Source organism: Zea mays, chromosome 4 (assembly GCF_902167145.1).
Source record: "Zea mays cultivar B73 chromosome 4, Zm-B73-REFERENCE-NAM-5.0, whole genome shotgun sequence".
Classification (NCBI taxonomy): Eukaryota; Viridiplantae; Streptophyta; class Magnoliopsida; order Poales; family Poaceae; genus Zea; species Zea mays.
The window spans coordinates 154,373,693-154,380,202 of record NC_050099.1 but is presented as its reverse complement, the minus strand read 5'-3'; the positions used below and the strand labels follow the sequence as shown (position 1 = coordinate 154,380,202).

Sequence of the window (6,510 nt, the reverse complement as noted above, 5' to 3'; positions counted from 1 at the left end):
AAGGGGACAGAGTTACAATTAGATAGTCTAGGACATATCAGTCTAGGCCAGGAATCGAAACCAAAATATTTTCTTGCCTAGGTGTTCATGGACAACTTAGAGGTACAAGGGAAAAGGTACCTAGGGGCAGCAGCGCTATCCGCAGCATCCTTGGAGCCAGCGATTCCTCCATCTACGTCGGTGAACAACCTCTTTGTAACCGTCTTTGCAGGCGAAGACCTTGTCCTAGAACGAAAAGCTTGGTTAGCAACAATTTCAAAAGCCTTTTGCCCTGCCCTATGCCTTCAGTTCAGTGAGCCTTTACTTCAGCTCAAAAAAAATGAAAAAAAACAATTAAGTCCAGGATTTTAGTAAGTTTTACATCTAGCGGGGGGTAACTACTAAGCCTTTAGTTCAGTTCAGTACTCAAAAAATTGTTTGAACAGCCAACCTTCAGTCAGCAACAAGATAGGCATTTTTTGGAATAGCAGAAATGGTTTTGAGTACAGGGAGAACGAGAAGCTGGAAGATGACCTAGCTGATGCCTACCTGGCAAGCATGAACCAACCCAAGAAGAAAGAATCGGCCATTTCAAAGCTCTGGAAGTCGTCCCGCCCAAAGAACAGTGAGATGTGCAAGAAAGATGCAGTCGCTGAAACGGTGAATGCAAGACTGTCTAATGCCTATCTTGTGGAGGCACGGATGGAGGCCATTTCAAAGCTATAGAGTACCCACGGACGTCCCAGAAGCACAGTTTGAAGGCAAAGCTCGTGGAGGCACGGATGGAGAGCCAGAAGATCCAGCTCCGCCAGGTCCTCAAGCAGAAGATTTTAATCCAAGGAATAATGTCAAGGAGTACCTAGATGCTCCATTTTTTGTCCTGTTTTAGAGTAACCTGTAATGCATGTACAACAAGGGTCAAGGGCTAGAGTTATGGTCGGATCTGGGCTGTCCGGACTCCTAAGCCTTTGCTGCTTCTGTATCTTACTTTAGTTTTGGAGTTATGGTCGGATCTGGAGATAGGGAAGCTGTTATTAATGCTGTATGCGAGGAATTCGTACCAAGTCAAGAAGGCCAGTGATACAGTTTTGCTAAACTGAGTGAATCCCTAAATCGGACGCTGATCTGTGCACAGTGCAACTGGTAATCAGCCAGAAGCTAATCTGTTGCCTATGCACCTCTCAGCCCTGCAAACAGTGGGGTAACAACAATCGGGCTTGAGGAACATGGAAATCACTGTCCGTAATGCGACGATCCTCTGCATTTACTTCTGGCGAAGTAGCTCCAGCAGTAGCATTAAGTTTAGGTGTAACTACAGCGATGATCCTCTGCAGTTACTTTAGGGTTTAGATCGGGCGAAGCATAAATCCATCCACGATGTGAAGTCTAACTAAACTGATCATATGATCACACATGTGGGCGCAATTCTAAACCGCAATCGAACAGAGAAAGATTTGCCAGGTAGGTAGCTGTTGCCTACTTCCCTTCTTAGTATTCAAATGTACCACTGGTAATATCTTGTTGAGTTCAGCACTTTATATCAATTAACTATTTTCTTTATTCGTTAAGTTTGCTTTAAGAATCATGGGATGATCGGTTGTTTGTACACAAATGGTGAATTACCGTACTGGTGGTTTGCGGCTTAATCCAAACTTGTAGGCTCGCGGGAAGGTGTGCTTTAGCCTCCTAAACACGTGGACTGGCAGTGGATTTATTCAAACTATAAATGGCAGCACTACTTGCATAGTGTATTGAAGTATTCAAACTAAAAATGGCAGCACCATGTCCAAATCAAATCAGGACATGGTTGGATGCACATGGCTAGTTGCTAGTTTGGCTAAAAATAATCTCAAATTAGGCATGGCTAGCTAACAGTTGGTTGGGGAGTTGGCTCAAAACATTAGCATACCTATTAGCCCCAACCTAAATTAGGTAGCTAATAATGAACCCAGCATGGCCTCAGATTATGTCCAGGATTTGTTTGTCCCCCCTCCCAACACACGGTTATACCAGGCCACCATAACTTCGGTCCCCAGCTGGTAAGCTGAAAAATGACCAAACTCTAATAACAAGTCTAGAATCTCTGTAATTTGGGTAACAAATCATAGCAGTAACTAAATCATTCTAAAGACATAATTTGATTCATCGTTGCGAATCGGATGTATGTGAATCACATATTTCAGATACGAGCAAACAGAGTATATGCACACTAATAATTATCAGTTACATTTTTTGTTTGTATGAAGCATGAAGGCCTGTAATAAAGCTGTGTTGGGGTGCGATGAAGCAGAATTTACCTCTTCCTAGGCGTGGATGTCAGTTCTTTTGTTATAGCGGGAGTAGCACCTGGAACCACAATGCTGCTGCCAATACCAAAAGTCTGCATAGGAGGGGTCAGTAACTGACGGTGTACTGTTTGCAGCATAAAATTGGAAGTTTATGGGATGCACACCTTATCTTGCACACTGGTTGCGGAACTTTGTGGTGTGAGCGGGGTCGAAGGCATGACCAAGTTAGAGGATTTGTTAGGAGTGTCTTCAACGCCACTGGGTGCGTCTTGCAACAGCATAGTTTGTGGCTGTTTTGACCTTGATGAAGATGCTTGGATGGAGTCCTTTGAAGTATCTATCTCTGCCACGACTGCGTTGACCTGGAAACAAATATTTCCAGTATTGATTGTGTGGTCAGATAAACTCACATTCCATATATATGTCTTCTCGAGCAGATCTGTGATTGGATCAGGAATAAAGCCGGGCAGATTGTTGGCAATCAGCATATCGCACGGCTTCTTGATTATGCGTTGCGCCATCCGGCCAAAGAGGATGAAGTCTGTGTCACCCGTCTCATCCCCTGCAGTGAGAAGCAATTTGTACCTAAAACACATGGTGATACCGAGTCAGGACAGTGAAAATGGGTAGGCCATGTGTATAGGAAACAGAAACGTTCACTCAGGGTGATGCATAGAAAAGTAGCTGCTGCATATTAGACATGAGTGGGAGTCAAAACAGTGAGAGTTGTTGGGAGGCAAAGGTAGAATGGAGGCAATTGAAGTGAAGAGATGCCGAGTAACCTTTGGATGGGCGTGGCAATGTTAGCGCAAACTTGATCGCTGCACTTGTAGGAATCTCCATGAGCCACAGCTGTGCGGGTGCATTTTTTGCATGCATTGTACCACCACCTATCACCAATCTTTTTTACAGTGACTGTCACCAAGAATTCCCTATACTGCACGAACATGTAAATATACGGTCATGCTACATTCCCAGATCCAACCAACTATGGCACGGCTGCAGGAAAACAGTAACAGAAGACCATGGCAGTTGGTAAGGCAACAACAGCTAAGTGAATGAAACATGGAACATACCTTATTCTCAAATGGGTGCAGATCTCTGATATAAGCAATTTTCTGTTCCTCAGGAACATGAGACATAGGCTGATTCGAAGATAGAACCTCGTTCCACTTAATGGGACTATGCGCTTTCGTCGCACTGGTTTGTACATACAATGAGTCAAGCTGAAGTTAGAACACAACAAAGACAAACAACAGTTTTATAACTGCAGCAGGCATAGCAGAATATTACCTAGCCATGAGGGCACTTGCTTCAAGAACATCAGGATTAATGTACCACTTACAGGGTGAGCCTCCAGACAAGCACAATCCATCTAAAACAAAGGGCATTAGGTCTGAACTATCAAAAAGCACTTAACTCAAAAGTTCAAAGTTAGTATACCCGCGTATTTCTTGACAAGCGTGCCAACAAACATCAGGATCTGTGGAGAGGACTGACCATCGTTGTAGATCTGTTCTCCAGGGAATAAGCTAGCTTGCCCACCCCAGAGAACAACATTTACCGAACTGCTGTTGCTGTTTTTAGTTTAAGTATGTAGGAAGAGTCATGCAATGAAGCATATGTAGATGAAGGCAGAGGAAAGAAATCCCTATGCGGCTAAAAAACAGTAACAGCTATGTATAACGAACCTGACACTGCATAGGGAAATAGTCCTCTTAGAGCTGGTTGTATGTTGCCCTTTGGATCGGTGCGGCGCCACGGCCGAGATGGAAGTGACAATTCCAATGGTATCTGTATTGGATCCAATCAATGTATACAACAAAATTATAGCCTTTTAACCTTTGTAGTATATAAGTAAGAAAGTCTACCGGTGTAGTACTCCCTGTGGTGGACACACAAATGGAGCTGGTCTATCGGTGTGAGTGAGTAGGTAAGCACAGGAAATGCTGGCGGAACCTCAACAACCTCCTCCAATTTTGTCCAGTTTGTAAAGGTAATCATGTTCTCATTGAAAACAGGCTTGTACAAATTGTTCGAGGCTCTGACCCGGAAGTATGTGATGTTGTAGACGACTCCTTCTTTTATCAGTGGCTTGAACTTTTGTATGACTGGTGGGAATATTGCAGCATGGATACCGTTTCCCTGAACAAAGCAGCGATGGAGGAAACAACAACATAATAGCAATTAATCTCATACCAATGCCACATTCCCTTTACCAAATAAATAAGCGTGCAGATGTTGTACCTCTTCGTCAAGCAGCACCATATCACAATGGAGCAACTTTGCTTCATCCTGAGGATCACAGAAATCCCATAAACGAGAAACACGAGCGCATATGGTCACAGAAGTGTTCCCACGCTGGAGCTCCGGGATCAACACGTCTCCCATCTACAACGTAAAGTAGGAAGAAAAAACATAAGAGCAAGGACATCGGAAGCCATGCATGAAACAGCATGTGCAAAGCATGACAAAAAAAACATGGCTCTCGTACCAACCTATACATAGCACACATTAGCAGCTGCAAACGTAGAAACAAAAGTATAAGAAACAAACGTGCAGGTACTCGACGACGTTATTTATCTACAAACGCCACACGGGGCGCTACAATAACCAAGCAGAAAAGGGGCTAAGTGGCAGCCGCATCAGCGGCAGCAAGGACTTCCTTGTAAACAACATTCCGAGTTTGTGAGCCGCACGAGCCATCTTCATTTTCAATCAGTATTACAAGTCCATTTCTAGACGTTGAATGGGAGACAGCCACATAAAGCTGGCCATGTGTAAAGACATGTCTCTTGAGGTAAATGCCAACTCTTGATAATGTTTGCCCTTGACTTTTATTTATCGTCATTGCATAACACAGACGTACTGGAAACTGCCGTCGCTGAAGTGTGAAGGGCCACTTCACATCTGTAGTGTTGAGGGCAATCCTTGGTATTAAGACTTCTTCCCCAACATTTGATCCTGTAAGCGCTACGCAGTGCAAAATGCGTTGACCGAGTTGAGTGACAAGAAGCCATGTGCCATTACAGAGACCTTTATTTTGATTCAGGTTGCGCAACAACATCACAATGGCACCCTTTTTAAGCTCGAGTTTGTGGGCAGGGAAATTGTTCGCATCAATCGAGTTTAAGAATTCGGTAGGGTAGAGGACGTCGAAGTCTGGTATGTGTTCCGATGATTTTGCTATAACGTCACAACTTAGGTATTGGATGCTGTCTCCAGGGACAAGCGAGAGAACGTAGTTATTAACGTCATCGACTGTGGCATTATTTGGGCAAACAATGGCACGCGAGGAAAGGTATGTGGGATCTCGGTAATTCAGTAGAAAATCTGGGTATACTTTTGATACAAGCGCAGCTACCTTATCACCGTCAACCCGGAGCAACAAATCTTCAGGGATCGTAATCCACGTAGCCTCATGCTCGCTCCCTCTTCTTTCAGCAGGCAAGGCACCATCACCAACAGATAGTACCCATTTGGCAAACATGTCGAGCTCGTTTCGCGCATCTACTTGCAAAGAGGGATCATAAAGGCGCATGTTGGTGCACAGCCTAAGGAAGACGACATGGCGCCATAGATTAGAGTTTGTAATAGAGGCGTTAACTATGGAAGAGCGAGATCCTTTTCTAACAACATGTAGTATTTGCCGGAAATCGCCACCAAGAACTACAGGCTTGCCACCAAACGGGAGGAGCGCATTTGAAGGAGTATGTTCTGAAAGAATATCACACAATGTCCTATCTAAAGCCTCAAAGCACCAACGATGGGTCATTGGCGCCTCGTCCCATATAATGAGGGAGGACACCTGTATAAGTTCAGCAAGCATGGTACCCCTATTGACACTGCACGTGCTAGCATCGTTTACATCGAATGGTATTTTAAATCTTGAATGTGCAGTGCGCCCTTTGGGCAAAAGTAGGGATGCGACACCAGAGGAGGCCACTGCAAGCACTATTTTCTTTTCGGAACGTAACCTTGCGATTATAGTGTTCCATAGGAAGGTTTTGCCTGTGCCACCATGGCCACAGACAAAGAAAAAACCCGGTGAGTTACTGCAAACACGTCCAACTATGGCATCGTAAACGGTTCGCTGGTCCGCATTCAATTGTGTAACCAAGGAATCAGCGTGCATCGACAACATTAATGGCTCATGTTCAATTTCATCATTAATTAATCTGTTCTCATCCACAAAAGCGCATTGGACATCTATCTTTGGCAAACCATAGTCATTTATGTTGCC

The 6,510-nt window shown here is 44.3% G+C and overlaps 1 pseudogene; it reads left to right on the top strand.

Annotated features, from left to right (window-relative positions):
- Positions 1–278: 278 nt before the first annotated feature.
- LOC109945838 (uncharacterized) lies at positions 279–842 on the top strand (annotated as a pseudogene).
- Positions 843–6,510: the final 5,668 nt, after the last annotated feature.